At 45.7% G+C, this 21032-nt stretch overlaps 1 long non-coding RNA gene across 4 annotated transcripts in view; it reads right to left on the bottom strand.

Annotated features, from left to right (window-relative positions):
• LOC114812937 overlaps positions 1 to 21032 on the bottom strand; it is a 138615-nt gene that overhangs the window by 59063 nt on the left and 58520 nt on the right. For 2 of the 4 annotated variants that reach the window (XR_003760547.2, XR_003760546.2), the window contains one exon: positions 2269 to 2481. This is a non-coding gene — a long non-coding RNA (uncharacterized LOC114812937). Of the gene's footprint in view, positions 1 to 2268; positions 2482 to 4499; positions 4593 to 5490; positions 5631 to 21032 lie in introns of those variants that run through there. The other 2 variants (XR_003760548.2, XR_003760550.2) reach the window with 2 other exon arrangements.

Consider the following 21032-nt stretch of genomic DNA (forward strand, 5'->3'; position numbering starts at 1 on the left):
AGAGACACTCCCTAAGCCCTCATTTCCCCTATCCACGCCCCCTTCTGTGTCGACTACGCCCTTGGCTGGGTATCCCTTAAGCACTTGGCTATTCACCCGAGTCCCACAGCAGTCATGTGAAATACCATTTGCTCTACTTTCCCTCCATCTGTAATTTCTTTTAATGTCTGTTTCTCCCGGTAGAATGTAACCTCCATGTGGGCAGGGATCCTGTCTACCAACTCGATTGTATTGCACTCTCCCGAGCACTTAGTGTAGCGCTCTGCACACAGTAAACGCTCAGTAAAAATCATTGATTGAGATGACCACTTTCGGTTTTGAAGTGACTTTTACTCATTTACTCTCCAAATTGTTTTAATACAAAGAGACTTGAGAGTCAAAAGAGAGAAATTACTCTTTTTGTTTGTCAGTTATCTATCAGAGACTCAGTGAAGTGTCACATTAAACATCTTGTTCTTGCTCAACAGAATTTTTATGTTGCTTGATAATCTCTACAAAAGCTTTCTTTCCTGCTGTCTGAAAACTTGTGAATCCTTCTGTCGTGAGGGAGCCAGAACAGAAGATCACACTTTTCTTTGGAACTTTTCATTTAAACGAGGCTTCCCGCTGCTTGGACAATGGCTGACCCGTGTGTGCACCAGGCATTCTAACATCCTCTAAAAAAGCTTCTTTTTTCTCTTGTTTATTTGGAAAGACCCTCCTTAGACTGAATTCTCAAGGAGATTTGATTCAAGTGCAAGTCTAATAATCAGACGATAAAACCGATGCAGTAAAAGGTTAGAAATCCTGGGCTAGCAACAGTGTTTCGGATTTGAATGTGGCAATGATGATTCTTAAATGACCCGATTCAAAGATCGAGTGAAGGCTGCTACTATTTGAAAAACACTTTGAAGAATTTAAGAACATGTGCTATGACATGCCAGACAACCCGATGTGGCATTGCTCATGTTCTTAAATTATCGGATAATTGACCTATTATCTACTGAGCATGTGCCCTGTGCTAAGCATGGTGCTAAGCACGGTGCCAAGTGCTTTAAAGACTACAAAGCAAGAGTTGTTAGACACGATCTCTGCCCTCAAGGAGTTTACGATCTAATGAGGGCGACAGACACTAAAATAAATTACAGATCCATCCCAGGACTTCAGCTCCAACATAGCACCAAACCGTGCTGGGAGGAAGAGTGCAACAACTGCCCTTCTGGACACCAACTTTACAGTTAGGGGTGGGTTTTCGAACATCTCTAATTTTCCTCTCTGATCACCCTCTATGGATTCACTCATAAATTTATCCAAACCCATCTTGAACGCGCTGATTTTTGCCTAAGCAACTTCATCCAAAAAAGAAGCAGCGTGGCTCACTGGAAAGAGCATGGGTTGGGAGTCAGAGGTTGAGGGTTCTAATCCCGGCTCTTCCACTGATCAGCTGTATGACTTTGGGCGAGTCAACTTCTCTGTGCCTCAGTCATCTCATCTGTAAAATGGGGGATTAACACTCCAGTACTTAGAACGGTGCTTGGCACATAGTAAGCGCTTAAAAAATACCATCACTATTATTATGCTTCCCCACAGCTGGGTGAAGAATTTCCTTCACCTGGTACAGGAGGATTTCTTGAACAACAATTGATACCCAGTCATTATATTAGATATATCAGGTAAACTCCCCTGGGATCCCTGTCAGTCCCCCAAAAGACACATCTTGCGGCAGCCAGCTAATACGAGGTACATAATTTCCATTTTTGATCTCACTTTCTGTCCTCCTGGCCCCTATCACCACTCATTCTACCCCTCCCATTTACCAAGCCCTCCCCTAACCCAGACCAGTTCTCCTAACCTATACCCTATACTCCTATACCCACACCGATCCCACCCTCCCATGCCTCCAACACACCCCACCTACCTATTTTGTTCCAATTCCTCCCCCCTCACCCCATTCCCTTCCTCGCTGCACTGGACTCCCCTTGTTCCCATCCTCCCCCACCCACCAGACTGCAACCCCTGGGTCCACGAGCCAAATGGAAGGGGATGGTAAAGAGGGAAGAGAAACGGGCCCAGCACTGAGATGGCTGGAGTGAGGGAATGAGTTCCCCGCCAAAGCCAAAGGCATAGAAATCAGAATGGGAATGAAGGAGGAGGGCACAGTTTTCATGACAAAACTCGAGGGCGTGACGGTGAAGTCGCATGGAATGATGGGCCCTGGATGGGTGAGGGTGGGATAAGTGGGGACAGAGAAGGGGAAAGACCAATGAGTTAAAGGAAAAAACTGCTTACCTGAGACAGCTGGCCAAAAGACAGTTTTTCCTCTGGTAGCAGGAAAGATTTCATCTGGCAGTTTACAGCTGTGAAGTATTGATCTGCCCACACTCTTCAAGCCACCCTTTATATTTTGGGGTGTTGTGAAAAGCTACCAGAGACTCAACTTCAATCTGCTGGAAACGTTTGCACATGGGCAAAAACTTGGCCTCTTCTGCACAGCATAATATGCTACGAAAAAAGAAACAGAAGGAATTCTTCACCAGGTCATTCATGCCACACATTTCTCACATGGCTTCAACCTTTCAGATAATCAAAACAAAATGAATTTGATCACACTAATGAAATGCATGACTTAAATGATGCTCTGCAAAAGCAATATATTTTCCCTGTCTCTCATCTGCGTGCTATGAAAAAGCATAATAAATAAAAGGGAAATGGAGTGTTTGGGAAAGAGTCGGAACATTTTACGTAAATCCCCGGATGATATTTCATTCGGACTTACGGTTTAAGTATGATGTCGCTTGAAAAAAATGAAAAAGGTGGCAAAACACCAAAATGGGTTTGTACGGCCCATCTGACATTTTCTGACAAGTAATTTAGCCATACTCTTCTGCCTGAATGTACACTAGGGATGATATCAATATAGATGATAGATAAATGATGAAGATGGAGGGAAAAAAAGGTTTTCAAGACAGACTTTGTTAAGAGATATTCTTTACATTTTTTCAAAGATACTCTTTAATTTTCATTTTCTGTTAATTTACTCTTAAGGAATGATTAAATTATGACCTTAATAAAAGTTGGCTGATATAGAGCCACACACTCGAGTAGACTTGCACTGTCTGCTCTTTAAACCTTTTTCCTTTATCCCGGACGCAGAGATAGGGAGGTGGGGAGAAAAAAGAGGTCGAGAACAGGACCAAGGCAGTGGAAAGAGAGACATATTAAAATGAAAAGGTGGGTGAGAAACGGATGAGGCCTGGGAGGAAGGGTTGTGGGGAAGTTGGGTTGGATGCACATGGATAAAAACTTTTTACCTAAGACATCCTTACTACAGCGACTTTCCACCCAGAGGGGCGATGACACCCAGTAAGGATGCCCACCTGGCATGAAAGTGTGCAAACAGAGAAATACACACAAACATGGTTACTGATGGGCTATCTCCCAATCTGAGACCTTCTATACATCAAGGCATGTGCCTTCTGATTCTACTTCCAACACGTCAAGAAAATAAAGGAAGGGAGGCGCTTAAACCAGAGTACCCTGACAACACAATTTTCCCTTCCTTTCTAGCAGCACAAGGAAATGAACCAGTCAAAATCCCAGCAGTACCATGGAGGCTTAGTAAGAGAAGTAGCAGGAGCAGCAAGTTGTTGAATTAAGGCCCATCAGGTCCAATGCTTGGGAAGTACAATCAATCATATTTCTTGAGCACTTATTCTGTGCAGAGCACTGTACTAAGGGCTTGGGAGAGTACGATCTAACAGACACATCCCCTACCTACGACAATCTTAACTTGCTGTTGACATTTTCCCTGTTCAGAGAGAGCTCTAAACGGGGAATAGAATACACTGTAAACCCTTGAGAGCGCTGGAAAGGCCTGGACTGGCATCCCACCCGGCTAGAGCTAAGCAACCTACAACGTGGCAGGGTCAAAGTTTGGGTCAGTTTGTGGGCAACCTCTCTTATCCAGTATACCAGACGGCGAGAGATAAGAAGCACCACGACCAAGTGGTTCCCCCCTTCAAAGCCCTACTACAACCTGATTACCTTGTAGCTACCCCAGCACTTAGAACAGTGCTTGGCACATAGTAAGCGCTTGACAAATACTGTTATTATTCTTACTGAAAGCTCACCTCCTCCAGGAGGCCTTCCCAGACTGAGTCCTCTTTTTCCTCTGCTCTTCCTCCCCTCCCCATCGCCCCTATTCCCTCCCTGTACTCTAACCTCCTTCCTGCCCCACAGCACTTGTGTATGTATTTATTATTCTACTTATTTTAATATGCATATCTATAATTCTAGATATAGATATATCTATAGACTACACAGATCGATATAATCTGCCTCCTCCCCCCTTCTAGACTGTGAGCCCGTCGTTGGGTAGGGATCGTCTCTGTTGCCGAACTGTACTTTCCGAGCGCTCAGTGCAACGCTCCGCACCCAGGACAAGGTCGATAAATAGGACTGCACGAATGGATAGGGCCCGGGGCCTGAGAGTGAGAAGGGCCTGGGCTCTGCTTTCTTACCTTGCCAGGTTTCTGGTGGGTGGCCTCGTCCAAGTGGCCTGGCTTCCCCCACGTGTCTGTTACTTGCTCTGTAAAATGGCGACCGAGGCCGTGCGGGCCGGGCCCCCCGCCCAACCCCTTTTAGCCCGCATGTACCGCAACCCTCGGCAGCGGGGCAGGCACCTGGCCACCACGGTCAAGAAGGGGAGTGAGAACTCAGGGTAGAGTCGGCGGGGCCCCGGGCCCTGGGCTCGGAGGGCCCGCCCCTCCAGAGGCACGCATGCATTCATTCATTCGTTCAATCGTATTCATGGAGCGCTTACTACGTGCACAGCACTGTACTAGGCGCTTGGAATGGACAACTGGGCACCAGGTGGAGTCAGAGGTCATGGGTTCGAATCCCAGGTCTGCCACTTGTCAGCTGTGTGACTGTGGGCAAGTCACTTCACTTCTCTGGGCCTCACTGACCTCATCTGGAAAATGGGGATGAAGACTGTGGGGATGAAGCCCGTCAAAGGGCAGGGACTGTCTCTGTTACCGATTTGTACATTCCAAGCGCTTAGTACAGTGCTCTGCACATAGTAAGCGCTCAATAAATACTACTGAATGAATGACTGTGAGCCTCACGTGGGACAACCTGATGACCCTCTATCTCCCCCAGCGCTTAGAACAGTGTTCTGCACAGAGTAAGCGTTTAACAAATACCATTATTATTATTATTATCCCTGCCCCATGCCGGGCTCACCGTCTAAACGGACGAGAGCGGGGCAAAACAAGACACCACCATCAAGATAAATACAATCAAGGGGAGGTACACCTCTTTAACAAAATAAATACGGTCATAAATAATATATCCAAATGAGTAGGGTGCTGGGGGGAAGGGGGGGCAGCGGGAAAGGGCACAGAGGGGGAAGGGTCGCTGGTCCCGCACCCCCCCCCCCCGACACACACTTGTTTGTGTGCGGGGAGGGAGGCCTAGGCCCGCCAAGGAAGGAAGAAAGGGCCGCCTTACCGTCACTCGCCCGCCAGGAGGGAGGGCCAGAGGGGCAGGGACGCCGCCGCCCACCCCTGCGCCCATTGCTGGGGTGCTTCACCAAAGCTGGGGCACTTGGCGGGCAGGTTCCCCCCGTGCCCTGGCCGCGGAGGCCCAGCCCCACGTGGCGGCCTGACGGCTGAGCGAGGAGGAGGAGGAGGAGGAGGAGGCGGGCCACGAGCGCTTGGGCCTGCCCCTGCAAAGCCTCGCCCCTTCCCCTTCTCCGCAGGGGAAGTCTCCTGCGACTCAACAAATAGATAAAAAGGCCGCCAAGACCCCCCCAGCACCCTCCGACCCCCCAGCTCCGCTCTCCCAGGCCCATTCCCCTCCGGGCCAGACGCTGTAATGACTCGCTAATCGCAGCTCGGCACGTGTGGATCGCCCCCGGGGGGGCCCGTTTGCCTCGCCCGCCTGCCGTTTCTCTCCCAACTGCCCGAGAGTTGTTTACTCTTAACCTTATCGCTCCTGGATCCCCTCCAATCTGGCTTTCGCCCCACAGAAACACTCCTCCCTAAAGTAACCAGTGACCGTTTTCTCGCCAAATCCGACGGCTCCTACTCCTTCCTTACCCTCCTAGACTGCGAGCTCCTTGTGGGCAAGGATCGCCACCGATTATTGTTGTATCGTTCTTTCCCCAGCGCTCAGTATAGTGTTCTGCACGCACTAAGCGCTTAATATACACGATGGAATGAATGACGGTGTAGACCGCCCCCTTCTTGAAACTTTATCGAACCTTGGCTTCACTCGGACTGTCCTCTCCTGCTTCTCCTCCCAAGTCTCTGACGGTTCCTCGGTTTCTTTTGCTCTCTCCTCCTCTGCCTCCCCTCCCCTATGACAGGGAGGGTCCTTCAAGGCTCAGCTCTGAGGCCACTTCTGTCGACACCCAAGGCTAACTCATTGGCTCCCTGGGCTTCAACTGCCCTCTCTCTGCAGATGATTCCCAAATCTATATCTCCGGCCCTGCCCTCTCTCCTTCCCTGCAATCTCACATTTCCACCTGCCTTGTGAACATCTCTACTTGATTTCTCACAGACACCTCAGACTACAAGAGTCCAAAATTCTTCATCTTCCCACCCAAACCCTGTCTTCCCCAACACTGTGGACAATACCACTCTCCTCCCTATCTCACAAGCCGGTAACTTGGCTCTGTCCTCAACTCATCTCTCTCATTCCACCCACACATTCAATCTGTCACCAAATCCTGTCGGTTCTACCTTCACAACATCTCTAAACTCCTCCCTTTCCTCTCCCTCCAAACTGCTGCCATGCTGATCCAAGCATTTATCCCATTCCACCTTAACTACTGCATCTGAGAGCCCACCTCCTCCAGGAGGCCTTCCCAGACTGAGCCCTCCCTTTCCCTCTCCTCCTCCTTCCCCCCTCTGCTCTACCCCCTTCCCCTCCCCGCAGCATTTGTGCATATTTGTATATATCATTTATTACTCTATTTTATTAATGATGTGTATATATCTCTGATTCTATTTATCTTGATGGTACTGATGCCTGACTACTTTTGTTTTTTTATCTATCTCCCCCTTTTAGACTGAGCCCATTGTTGGACAGGGATTATCTCTATCTGTTGCCACATTGTACACTCCAAGCGCTTAGTACAGTGCTCTGCACATGGTAATTGCTCAATAAATACGATGGAATGAATGAAAGAATCTGACTCTCCCCACTCCAGCCCGTATTTCAATTGGCTGCATGCATCATTTTTCAATAGAAACATTCAGTCCATGTCTCTTCACTCCTCAAGAACCTCCAATGGCTGCCCATCCACCTCCACTTGAACAGAAACTCCTTACCATTGCCTTTAAAGCATTCAGTCAGCTCGCCCCATCCTACCTTACTTCATTTACCTCCTACTATAGCTCAGCCCACACACTCCACTCCTCTAGAGCCAGCTTACTCACTGTGCCCCGAACTCATCTATCTCACCTGCTGATCTCTTTCCCATGTCTTCTCCCTAACCCGAAGTCCCTCCCTTTCATTGTGGGCAGGGAATGTGCCTACTTGTTATGTAGTACTCTCCCAAGCCCTTAGTACAGTGATTTGCACACTGTGATCTCTCAATAAATGTGAGTGAACTGAATATACACCAGGCCACTGCTCTCTCCACCTGCAAAACATTATACTAAGGTCACATCTCTTCCAAGAAGCCTTCCCTGATTAAGGCTTCTTTTCCCCAGCTCAGTCTCCCTTCTGCTTTGTAAATGCACTTGGCTCTGTGACCCTTGGACATTTGCTATTTGCCCTACCCGCATCCCCACTTATGTATATATCTTTAAATGATATCTTATACATTTATATATATATGTTAATTACATATATTCATATTTTTATATAATATATTTGTGTATATTAATGTCTGTCTCCCCTTCTAGACTCTAAGTTCATGACGGGCAGGGAACGTGTCCACTAATTCTGTTGTATTGTACTCTCCCAAGTGCTTAGTACAGTGCTCGGCACATAGTAAGTGCTCAATAAATACCACTGACTGATTGATTGGGGTCCACAGGCCCATCACACTGGAATGGACCCACTGTGGTCCTGCCCGGGACCAGATCTGGCAGGCCTCCAGGATTTCAGCCATCACGATTCTAGTTGGCAGCCCCAGCTCAGTCTGTGAGATGGACCCCACTCCCTGCTCCCATAATGGACACAGACTGGCTGCAATTAGTGTTTTAATGCTAGCTCTTCCTCACCTGTCTCTTGGCTCTTCATACAGTAGGTGCTCAGTAGTACCAAAGAATAAGAAAGAATGGAAGAGGGGAAGCTCTAGTCATACAAATCCCAATTCCTATATTTCTCATTGTTCATAAATCATCAAGTAGTTGTCCTAGCTTCCTAAGAGAGGCAAAGGCAAAGAGTACATGGAGAAGGACTTTTTTGACCTGTCCTAGTCTCATGGGAGATTTACAAAAGAGGGGAACACAGAGGGAAGCTTACAACTTATCTGCTCTGTGGAACGGAAACTTCGGGTTTCAGGGTCATGTGTCAGCTTACAGGACAATAACAATCAATCAGTCAATTGTATTTACTGAGCACTTACTGTATGCCAAGCTTTGTACTAAACACTTGGAATAATACGCTATAGCAGTTGGTAGACACGTTCCCTGTCAACCACGAACTTACAGTTTAGAGAAAAGAGAAGCTACAATAGAAATGCAGGCAGAGTAAATCTCTTCAAGAAAGAAGTCTTATCGGGCCCACTTGCCCTGATATCACATACATCATTTAGTATATTTAATATCAGCTCAATATTTGACTTTCTTTTTATTTGCATATTCTACATCAAACTACTTCTGCCTAAAGTCAGTTTACATATCCCGGAAGCACTGCTGATTTACAGTGCCTAAAATGAGGACTGGATATCTCAGTTTCTTCGAGAGAAGCCTCTAAATACTGTGGACAGTTGGGAGGGAGAGGAGCTGTTCAGAACATTTTCTTAAATTTGTTCATTCATTCATTCAATCATATTAATTGAGTGCTTACTGTGTGCAGAGGTCACACAGTATCCTCTCCCAACGCCCCGCACTTAGAACAGTGCTTTGCACATAGTAAGTGCTTAACAAATACCATCATTATTACTATCATTATTACTATGTGCCTTGCACTGTTCTAAGCACTGGGGTAGATACAAGGTAATCAGGCTGTCCCACATGGGGCTCACAGTCTTAATCCCCATCATACAGATGAGGGAACTGAGGCACAGAGAAGGTAAGTGACTGCCCCACAGTCACACAGCAGACAAGTGGCAGAGCCAGAATTAGAACCCATGACCCCTGACTCCCAGGCCCAGGCTATTTCCACTAAGCCACACTGCTTCTCAACTTATTTGTTGATAAAAAGAACACCTATAATGGTCCCTCAGGACAAAATACAGCTGTCTTTCTTGGTTTCTGCCACTGAATGGAATGTAAGAGACAGGAAATGGCAGTGATATTGCAGGGCTGGCTGAGGCTCAGGAGTGGAAATAGAAGTCTGGTCTCAAGGCTAGATCAAGACTCTGGCGGGCCCAGGAAGAATGAAGCCCCATGGAAACGGCCCCTATCTACACAGATGGTCTCCATCCAGATCTTGCAGGCCCCACCCAAAATGGCCACGGACTGGTGTGTGTGAGTCCGGAGGGGAAGCAGTGATGCACAGTATGTTCTCGTAGAAAGAGCTCGGGCCTGAGAGTCAAATGACCTGGGTTTTTCATTCGGGTTCTGCCATTCACCTCCTGGGTGACCTTGGCCAAGTCACTTTAACTTCTCTGTGTCTTAGTTTCCTTCTCTGTAAATTGGGGAATCGATACCCAATCTCGCTCCTACTTAGACTGTGAGGCCCACGTGGGACAGGGACCATGTCTGACTTGATTATCTTGTACCTACTGTGTCTGACTTGATTATCTTTTACCTACCCCACACTTAGTACAGTGCTTGGCACATAATAAGCACGTAACAAATACCACAATTCTTCTTCTTTATTAGGTAAGGCCTTAGAGGCTCCATAATAGAGAGCAAGCTGCCTCTCTTTCCTAATAGTTAAAACCAGTCTGGCTAGTGTACCCTTCCATATCTGAATGCTAAACCACTCACTGTGAGGGGAGCTAGGGATCAATTGCAAGAGAGGTTTGTTTGCCTTTTGGGAGAGCTAGTTAGCTTCTTGAGATACAATCTAAGCTGTGAGTCCTTCTCACAACTCTGTTTTGACTCAGGGGTTTATTATTCACCGGAGACAAAGTCGCTTCCCTCTTAGAACTATCAAGAAGCTCCAATTTTAAGACCCCACATATCACTGAAATGCATTCAGAAGTGTATTTGGGAAACCCATTTCGTGACAGAGAAGAAGATGGCTCCTTCGCAGACCCTTTTCCATTCCTCATTTGTCCACCAGCCCGTCACTTTTTTTTTTTTTAAAAGACATTTGTTAAGTGCTTACTATGTGCCAGGCACTATACTAGGCTCTGGGGCAGATACGAGATAATTGGGAGGACACAGTCCATGTCCCACATGGGGCTCAAAGTCTTAATCTCCATTCCCATTTTACAGATGAGGTAACTGAGGCACAGAGAAATTAAATGACTTGCCCACGATGACATAGCAGATAAGCGGTGAAGTCGGGATGAGAACCCAGATCCTCTAGCTCCCAGGCCCATGCTCTTTCTACTACATCATGCTGCTTTCTATCATTCCAGTCTGTTTGGCTCCATCTTCCAGTTTTCAAATCAATACTGGTGGGAGCCTCTAATAATCTCTTTGGATAGCGCTAAATACAAGATGGCTAATTTTGGTCCTAGTTTGAAGCTATATAGATAAGTAGTGCCAATTTCGATCCCATGTGGTAAAATCTTCAGAGCCTAATACGTTATCAGAATAGCTTCATGTTCTTTCCCCCATTAAAATGTTGAACGATCAATAACAACTGTTTCCTTCCTCTCTCATTGGAACATTTAAGGGCTTTAACTTGGTAGGGGCCCATCTCATTTGTACCAAAGCAAATGATTCCAGATCATTATGTTTTTTGCTTCACAATGATCTCTGCCCATGGCACCGCACCCTCCTCATTGCTCCTGGAAAAGCTCAGAAATTTCAATTTCGGAAAAATATTGGCAGCATCATTCATTTTCTTTTAAGGGCTTCATGTAAAAGCATTTGGTTTCCTCAAAAAGTCCCCAAGAAGACAGCCTCTAGACAAGTCATGGAGAGAACACAAAGGACATCATCATCAGTGGTATTTACTGAGCTCTTCCTATGTGCAGAGCACTCTACAAAGCGCTTGGGAGAGAACAATACAGCAGAGTTGACACGGGCTCTGCACCTTGTCCCAACTCACTCTGGAGAAGTGTAAAGCAGAAGGAGCCAGGCTTTAAGGTCTTTCAGTCCTTGTGCCCTCTGCTGAGACTGAAACAATGGCGCTCCCTGTGAAGAGGGTTTGCCTGTTAGATTTGCGAGTAAGAACTATTCTTTTCCAGCCACCTCTGGAATATCCAGCGTTTGGATTATCTACACTCTTCACTTCTCCTGCTACTTACCTTTAAGTCATTTTGCTGCTCATTAGCCCCTCCAGCCTAGGGTTTGCTGAGGCAGCAAGGGAAGGTGAAATTCAAGCACTGAAGTGTGGCCCTTCTAAGTAGCTCTGGTATGAAAGTCTGGTGGGGGAAAGGATGGGAATTAGAAGCCAAAATGAGGTTCAGCTATTCATGGAATCCGTTCCCCCAGGGACTGAGGGTAATTGAGAGTTTAATGCAAACAACAAGAATTAAATGCAGTCCCTTCCCATTAAGCTCACCAGTTCACGATAAAATAAGGGGAGGAGCACATTCATGGGGTGGAGGGAATTCGCATAACACCTGATCACAACTCTATGCACATCAGACACTAGTCAATCAGGAGTATTTATTGAGTGTCTACTGTGTGCATAGGAAGCCTTTGGGTGTACTATGAAAGGCTGTGAGTATTTAAGCAGTGCAGACGTGGCTGGTGGGGAAATATAAACAGGGGCCACTCATATTACTCAGGGAAGACTCCCCAGATGAGCTGTGATTCCAGAAGGGCTTTGAAGCAGCATGGTGTAGTGGAAAGAACACGGGCCTGAGAGTCAGAGGTCATGGGTTCTAATCCCAGCTCCACTACTTGTCTGCTGTGTGGCCTTGGACAACTCACTTCACTGCTCTGGTCCTCAGTTACCTCAACCGTCAAATGGGGATTGAGACTGTGAGTCCCATGTGTCCAAAGCAACCTGCTTGCATCCACCCAGTGCTTAGCACAGTGCCTAGCACCTAGTAAGCACTTAATAAATGCCATTATTATTATTATCATTATAATTTGAAGATGGTGGGGTGGAACAGTGGTCTGTCATATATAAAAGGGGAGGATATTCCAGGCATGGGGAGAAGAGAAGCACTAGCAAGAGATCAGTGGTGGGAGAGAGGAGTTGAGTAGGTTAGCAGAGGGATTAAGAACGTGAACTGGGCAAAGGGAGAGAAAAGAATGGAAAATTAGGAGGGAAAGAGCTGATTGAGTGTCTTTATATATTACATGTTTCTTATGTGTGCGCGCGGGCGTCTCACATATTCCATACTTCCAGTTAGCAGCAGCCAGAAGCTCCTGTGTAACCAACTGAAGGATTTTGATGCCCTAACCTGCTGATTTGGAAGAGTTTCTCAGAGGACCTGATAGTTTGACGCTGATTTCTGGTTGCCTCCTGAAGTATGGCTAAATTAAATTGGTTTGAATGTGATTGGACCTAGCTTCCTGCTAGTGGGAGGGTAAGCGGGTAGTAAGCAAATGGAATTTGTTCCCATAAGAAGTTGGGCAGACTGAAAACAGCAATACGTTCAAGAGGACTTCGTGGAAATTTACAGATAAGCAGTCCTTCTTGGATTTCTATAGGGAAAGACAAGGACGAAATGAGGGAAAGAAGCAGCGTGGCTCAGTGGAAAGAGCGTGGGCTTCGGAGTCAGAGGTCACAGGTTCTAATCCCGGCTCTGCCACTTGTCCGCTGTGTGACCTTAGGCAAGTCGCTTGACTTCTCTGTGCCTAAGTTACCTCATCTGTCAAATGGGGATTTAAAAAAAACTGTGAGCCCCATGTGGGACAACCTGTTCACCTTGGTTACTCCAGCACTTAGAACAGTGCTTTGCACATAGTAAGCGCTTAACAAATACCACAATTAACAATTAAGCTAGATAGTCTATTCCTAAAGACAGAATGGATATGATTGAGGACCACCACCATATATTTCTCCAGGCAATTATTTGCCTCTATCCCAGGTAGAAAACAGGATTCTGATGGACCTCATTGGCAATGGGAAATTCACCATTTTTTGAAGAGTAACTCATTAATATTCAAACCATCCCAGTAAGGTAGATGATTGGAATAGGGACTCACAGCTCCTGGCAACATGGCAGGATTCAAAAGCAGCCAGAAATCCTTAAGAAATGCCCTTGAAAATTTCCTTTTTGGAAACTGTCATTTGGAAAAAAATTCAGCTTGGAGACTGGTGATAGGAATTGGCATTTTATGCCATCATATCTACCAACTCTCTTACATTGTAATGATAATAATAATGATTATAATAATGGTATTTAAATGCATACTATGTGCCAGGCACTGTTCTAAGCTCTGGAGTAAATACAAAGCAATCAGGTTGGACACAATCCCTGGCCCACATAGGGCTCACAGTCTTAATCCCCATTTTTCTGATGAGGGAACTGAGGCACAGAGAAGTTAAGTGACTTGCCCAAGGTCACATAGCAGACAAATGAGGGAGTTGGGATTAGAACTCCTGACCTTCTGTCTGCCAAGATCCTTCTCTATGCACTGTGCCATGCTGCTCCTCCCACTTAGTACAGTGCTCTGCACCCAGTAAATGCTTAATAAATATCAGATTGGTTGGTATTTGTAGAGTGCTTATTCATTACTTCATTCGATCATATTTATTGAGCGCTTCCTCTGTGCAGAGCACTGTACTAAGTGTTCGGGAGAGTACAATACAACAATACACAGTCACATTTCCTGCCCTCTATGATCTTACAGTCTGGGGGGGATGGGCGGGGAGACAGACAACAATAAAAATAAATAAAATTACAGATAGGTAATTACGTGCTGTGAGGCGAGATGGGGGGAAGAGCAAAGGGAATAAGTCAGGGCAACACAGAAGGGAGTGGGAGATGAGGAAAAGTGGGATTTAGCCTGGGAAGGTCGCTTGGAGGAGATTTTCCTTCAATAGGGCTTTTAAGGGGGGTGGGGAGGAAGAGTAATTGTCTTTCGGATTTGAGGAGAGAGGGCATTCCAGGCCAGAGGCAGGATGTGAAAGAGGGGTCGGCAGCAAGATGGGCAAGAGAGAGGCACAGTGAGACTATTAGCATTAGAGGAGTGGAGTATATGGGCTGGGGTTGGAGAAGATGAGAAACGAGGTGAGGTAGGAGGGGGCAAGATAGTGGAGTGCTTTAAAACCAATGGTAAGGAGTTTTTGTTTGTTGCTGAGGTGGATGGACAACCACTGGAGTTATTTGAGGAGTAGGGTGACTGGGGAAAAATACTGGGGAATCAGAACAGACCCAATCCATGTCTCACAAAAGGGCTTACAAATGTATGCAGTCCATCCATTAAGAAAAATAGTTCGAGCTATTTATGGGTATGTCTATAATTTCCTTTTAGGCTTTTGAGGTTCTGGTTTTATGGGTAATGATCAATCCATCAATGATGGAGTGGAGTCATCCATCATTACGGCGGATGAGCTCCAGGCCAGTCACAGAGATTTCCCGCCTGCTGAAAAACCTCATGAACACCAGCTAGCTCATCTAGCCATCTAGGTCAATACAAAAAATGCATATGCGATTATTTTACCCTCATATCCTCTCTCCTATCCCTGCGGGATGCTGCAAGCAAAAGGGGAGAAAGCGCTTAGTACAGGGCTCTGCACATAATAAATATGATTGAATGAATGAATGAATGAATGAATGAATGAATATACAATCCTACCTAGAAGAGTCAGGAGGTCAAGAGCCCTCTCCAGGCCAGGCCCACCTATTGGTTTCTCTGGTAGGAGGCAGCAGAGCACAGCAATCAAGATGTTTCAATAGCCACTTATCCACCAGTTTCGTTTGACCCAGCAGAATTCCCTATTGCTTAGGGTGAGGCACCATTTAAATGTAAATCAACCAAAAAAGATAAGCTAAAGACTCCACATCATCGTAGCATAAAATTCTGCTTAGAGTGGCCTATGCTGGGCCTGGGAGTCAGAGGACCTGGGTGTTAATCCTGGCTCTGCCACTGGCCTGCTGTGTGACCTTGGGCAAGTCATTTAACTTCTCTGTGCCTCGGCTTGTTCATCTGCCAAATGGGGATTCAATAACTATTCTCCCTTCTACTTAAACTGTGATCACCATATGAGATAGGGACTGTGTATTCGATCGGATTATCTTCTATCCACACCGAGGTTAGTACGGTGCTTGACAGCTAGTAAGCATCTGACAAACATAATTATTAGTAGAGGATCTGTTACCTTGGTATGCCAAGGGCATTGACAAAACAGATTTGGGAGCATGGGTTATGGAAATGGCAATAATTGGCCCTCATCCTTCCAGCCCTTCATCTCTTCATGCCACCCCAGAAAGGCATTTCAAAGGGGAGAATATCACATCCTCAAGTGACCACAGAATCGATCCATTTGCATTAAAGAAAATGGTGGACAGGGTTGTCTGCAACTGAGAGGTGCATGTGTATCCAATTTACAGAGCTTCGATGGGAAAATCACCAGGATTGGGTGCAGTACATGTTGCTTGAAAGATAAAGGATCCAGGCTGTGACCTTGAAAATTCTGATTTTTGGTAAACTGAGTTGAAGAATGCATTCACTAGGGAAATAAAAAATGGGCCAACAGCCCATTTAATCAATCATATTTATACAGCAATTGCTTGTACTGTACTAAGGGCTTGTACAATTTAACAGTGTTGGTAGACACGTTCCCTGCCCACAACTAGCTGACAACCAACCAAAATGATCTGTTCATATTTATTGCTAAACTCTGGCCCTGCATCAGATGGCCCCACTAATGGATTTGGTCCAAGGCATATCCAAAACTAATCTTTCTTTAGGTTTTAGAAAGAGCGATGGGGCAGGAAAACTTTGCCTCCTGTCACCCAGGTACAAGCTTCCCTATGAACATTCCCGCTTAAGTACCAGGAAGTTTTCGGTCCCCTTTAGCCGTACTTGAGTTTTATGACTCTGAGATTTCTATTTAAATTTGTCATGTTAGGTAAGTGTAGCTTTCCCCATAAAATTGCAATATGTTTCCCTTTAAGAGGATACTTTGCATTCTGTTGTCATAGCAACATAATTTGCTCGTAGGTTGAAAGACTGACATTTCCCCAGATGTTTATTATTCATGATGCAGGCACCACTTTCCCCATTACCTACATCAGCTCCGAGGGGTCTCTCCATTTAAATGTAAATCAACCATAAAAAGATAAGATAAAGACTTCAGTTATAGGGTCCAAGAAAGGTCCATCCTCTTGGCCATATTCTTCTTTTTCTATATTTGTGATTCAGTATAAATTGGGCAGGGAGGAGCTACAGAAGCTTCAAGGATGTTGTTCCACCAAGACCTGAAACATTATTCAAGAACTACAAGATTGCAAAGGTATTTCTGTATCACCAAAAGACATCTATACAATTTCTCAGGCCAATACTTCCATGGGAGCTACCTCTACAGTATGGAAAAAACAAATGTTTCCAGGATTTCTGAGAGAGAGAGAGAGAGAGAGAACACACACTATATATGTTGCCATCCCTGAGCCTACAAAGATCATATTTCAATTCTCCCCACTTGCTATTCTGCTACTCCTCTTAGTCATTTCAGTTGATTCCTCAAAGATCATGAAGCTGAGTAAGGGAATAACCTAAGCCTACACCCTCAACCTGCTCATGATTTGACCTGATATGTAAACGGCAGGCAACACATTAGGTTTTTTTATGGTTTAAATTCAGTTCAGTCCAATTCTACAAGACTGAGATGAAAAATCTGGGAAAGATTTTTATAGATGGGATTTTTCCTAAGTGGTATTGGCTCCCATAAATTTCCTGCAGGGGTCTTTATGTAAGATTTCACATGGTTCTGAATATATGTATGAGCATAAAAACAAGCTTCAATATGCAAGATTCATAGAATCAATCAATGGTCTGTATGCAGAGCAATCACAAAAAGGAGAGGGAGTTCGGAGTCAGTCTTGTCTCCTGTCTCTAGTCAGCATAGGTCTGGAATCACCTTAAATAAACAGAAAGCTCTCTCACCCTTAAATATCTCTAAAAACGGAGACTGTCCACCTCCAGTCATCCACTCCACAGCCCGACACTCTTTATATTCAAGATGTTCTCCCTAGGGCCAAAAAGAATCTATATCAAAAAGCATAGCTATGCAGTCTTTAAGACAAAGAGCCCCTGATGGAGAAATGTAGAAAACTCTGGTCACTTGGAGCATCAAATTGCCGGTGGGAAGGTAACGGCCCAAACCACAGTCTTTCCAGCCTCCGGCTACTCCACAGGATCCCTGCCCTCAAAGTACAAACTACATGCACAATCTCAGCAATCGGTGGTGTCACCGTTCTCTGTTCCTGTTTAGGGTCCAGTTCCTGCAGACTTCCTTTCATTCATTCAGTCGAATTTACTGAGCACTTACTGTTTGCAGAGCACTGTACTAAGTGCTTAGGAAAGTACAGTGCAACAGAGTTGTTAGACTCGTTCCCTGCCCAAAGGAGCTTAGAGTCTAGAAGGGGAGACAGACATTAATATAAATAAATTTCGGATACAGACTGTAAGCTCGTTGTTGGCAGGGAACGTGATTGTCACATTACTGTGTTGTACTTTCCCAAGTGCTTACTACAGTGCTCCACCCGGGGTAAGCAATCAATAAATATGACTGATTGGATACTTATATAAGTACTGTGGGGCTGAGGGTGGGGTGAATTAAAGAGTTCACATCCAAAGGCAAGGATGAGGGAGAAGGGAGTAGGAGAAGAGGAAAGGAGGGCTTAGACAGGGAAGGTCTCTTGGAGATGTGCTTTCAAAAAGGCTTTGAAGGTGGGGAGAGTGATCTTGTGTCAGAAATGAATCAATCAACGGTATTTATTGAGCAGCTACTGTGCGCACAGCACTGTACTACTGGCTTGGGAGAGTACAATACGATAAGTTGGTAGACACGTTCCCTGCCCCTAGGGAGCAGCATGGCCTAGGAGAAAGAACTGGGCCTGGGAATCAGAGGACCTGGGGTCTAATCCTGGCTCTGCTGAATGCTTTCTGTGTGACCTTGGGCAAGTCACTTAACTTCTCTGTGCCTTAATTCTTCTGTTCTCCCTCCTACTCAGACTGTGAGCTCCATGCAGGAGAGGAACTGTGTCCAACCTAATTAACTTATGTTTACTCCAGGGCTTGGAATAGTGTTTGACACATAGCAAGCGCTTAACAAATGCCATTAGAAAAAAGGCTTACAGTCTAGAGGTGGAGACAGACGTTATTCATAGTAATAATAATTATTATTACTCGCTTTTTCCTCTTCATCCAAGCTGCTTCCACATTAATCCAAACACTTAGCCTATCCTGCCTTGATTACTGTATCAGCCTCCTTGCTGACCACCCTGCCTCCTGTCTTTCCCCACTCTAGTTCATACTTCACTCTGCTGCCCGGATCATTTTTCTACAAAAACATTCAGTCCATGTTTCCCCACTCCTCAAGAACCTCCAGTGTTGCCCATACACCCCCGCATCAAAGAGAAACTCCTCACCGTCAGCTTTAAAGCACTCAATTACCTTGCCCACTCCTACCTCAGCTCAATGTTCTCCCAATACAACCCAGCCCACACACTTCACTCCTTTAATACCAACCTTCTCACTATACTTTGATCTCATCTATCTCACTACTGACCTTTTGCTCACATTCTGACTCTGGCACGGAATGCCCTCCCTCTCCATATCCGCCAAACACTTTCCCACCGTTCAGTCTTACCGAAGGCACGCTTCTCCAAGAGGACTTACCTGACTAAGCCCTGATTTCCTTTTCTCCTACTCTCTTCTGCGTCGCTTCTGCACTTGGATTTGTTCACTCCGTACACCCCCTCTCAGCCCCACAGCACTTAAATACACATCTATAATTTATTTCCATTAATGTTTGTAAACCCCTCTAGACTGTAAGCTCACTGTGGGCAGGGAATGTTATCTACCAACTCTGTTTTAGTGTACTCTCTCAAGTGCTTAGTACAGTACTCTGCACACAGTAAGCGCTCAGTAAATGATTGACTGACATGGGCAAGGGTCATTTGTGAGATAGATGAGGTCGAGGTATGGCGAGGAGGTTGGCATTTGAGGAGTGAAGTGTGTGGATTGGACTGTAGTCCACAGGGAGGTAAAGTAGGAGGGGGCCAGGGGTTTGAATGCTTTAAAGCCTATGGTAAGGAATACCTTTGATACAGAGGTGGATGGGCAACCACTGAAGATTCTTGAGGAGTTGGGAAACATGGACTGAATGGTTTTGTAGAAAAATGATCCGGGTAGCAGAGTGAAATACAAACTGGAGTGGGGAGAGCCAGGAGGCAGGGAGGTCAGAAAGGAGGCTGATATAGTAATCAAGGTAGGATAGGATAAATACTTGGATTAATGCGGTAACAGTTTGAATGAAGGGGAAAGGGCGGGTTTTAGCGTTGTTGTGAAAGTTGTACTGACAGGATTTGGTGACAGATTGAATATGTGGGTTGAAGAAGAGAGGTGAGTCGAGGATAATGCCAAGATTATGAGTTTGTGAGGCAGGGAGGATGGTCGTGCTGCCTACATTGATGGGAAAGTCACAGCAAGGACGAGGTTTGGGTGGGAATATGAGGAGTTCTGTTTCAGACATGTTGATTTTGAGGTGTCGGATGGGATATCCAAGTAGAGATGTCCCGAAGGCAGGAGAAAATGTGAGACTGCAGAGGAGAGAGATCAGGGCCGGAGATGTAGTTTTGGGAATCATCCACATAGAGATGGTAGTTGAATGAGTTCTCCAAAGGAGGGGGTGCAGACGGAGAATAGAAGGGGATCCAGAACTGAACCTTAAGGATCTCCCACACTTAGGGGGTGGGAGACAGAGGAGAAGACTGCAAGCGAGACAGAGAACAAGCAGCCAGGGAGACAAGAGAACCAGGAGATGACACTGTCAGTGAAGCCAAGGTCGCATAATATTTCCGCAAGATGGGGATGGCCCACAGCTTCAAAGGCAGCTGGGAGGCCGAGGAGGATTACGATGGAGAGGCTGTCTGATGTGGCAAGAAGGAGGTAATTGGTGACTTTAGACAGAGCAGCTTTGGTAGCATGAAGGGTGTGGAAGCCAGATTAGAGGGGGTCAGGGAGAGAAGTGGAAGAGAGAAAGTGGAAGGAGCAGCTGTAGATAACTTGTTCAAGGAGTTTGGAGAAGAACAGTAGGAGAGAGATGGGGACATGAAGGCGGAGCAAGTTCCAAGCTGCAGGTACGACGTGGGCGAGGACTGGCGGTGAGATAAATGAGATCAAGCTACAGTGAGTAGGTTGGCATTAACGGGAATAATGTCCCCATGGGGCTAATGGCTGCTATATGACTACCAGGTTTGAGGAATTTTCAGTACCAATGGAGAATTTGAGTGCCTTCAATATTATAATCAAAAGCTCCTGAGATTCATGTCAGCCATGTCAATGAAATGTGCAATAGATGAAAATGTTTGAGTTTGAGTTTCTGTTAATCTTTTATCAGGAATTGAGAGTCATCCAAGAACCTATCGTACCAGCCCAAAGAATCCAACATTGAGAGAGAACAATAAAGGAGATTTTTCTGGCACTTAGGGATTTCTTCTTCTTTTTTTTTTTAACTGTCACAGTTTGCTCATTAGACTTCTTATGGCAGGTCACTTCAATCTGAAGCCTCCTCACTGACAAAAACCTTTACTTTATGTTCCTATGCCAAGACTCAAGCTGTTAAAAGTCACTGTCAGTCAAGTAAAGGTGAATCTTTTGTTTCCTCTACTGCTTATC

This window comes from Ornithorhynchus anatinus, chromosome 6 (genome assembly GCF_004115215.2).
Source record: "Ornithorhynchus anatinus isolate Pmale09 chromosome 6, mOrnAna1.pri.v4, whole genome shotgun sequence".
Classification (NCBI taxonomy): domain Eukaryota; kingdom Metazoa; phylum Chordata; class Mammalia; order Monotremata; family Ornithorhynchidae; genus Ornithorhynchus; species Ornithorhynchus anatinus.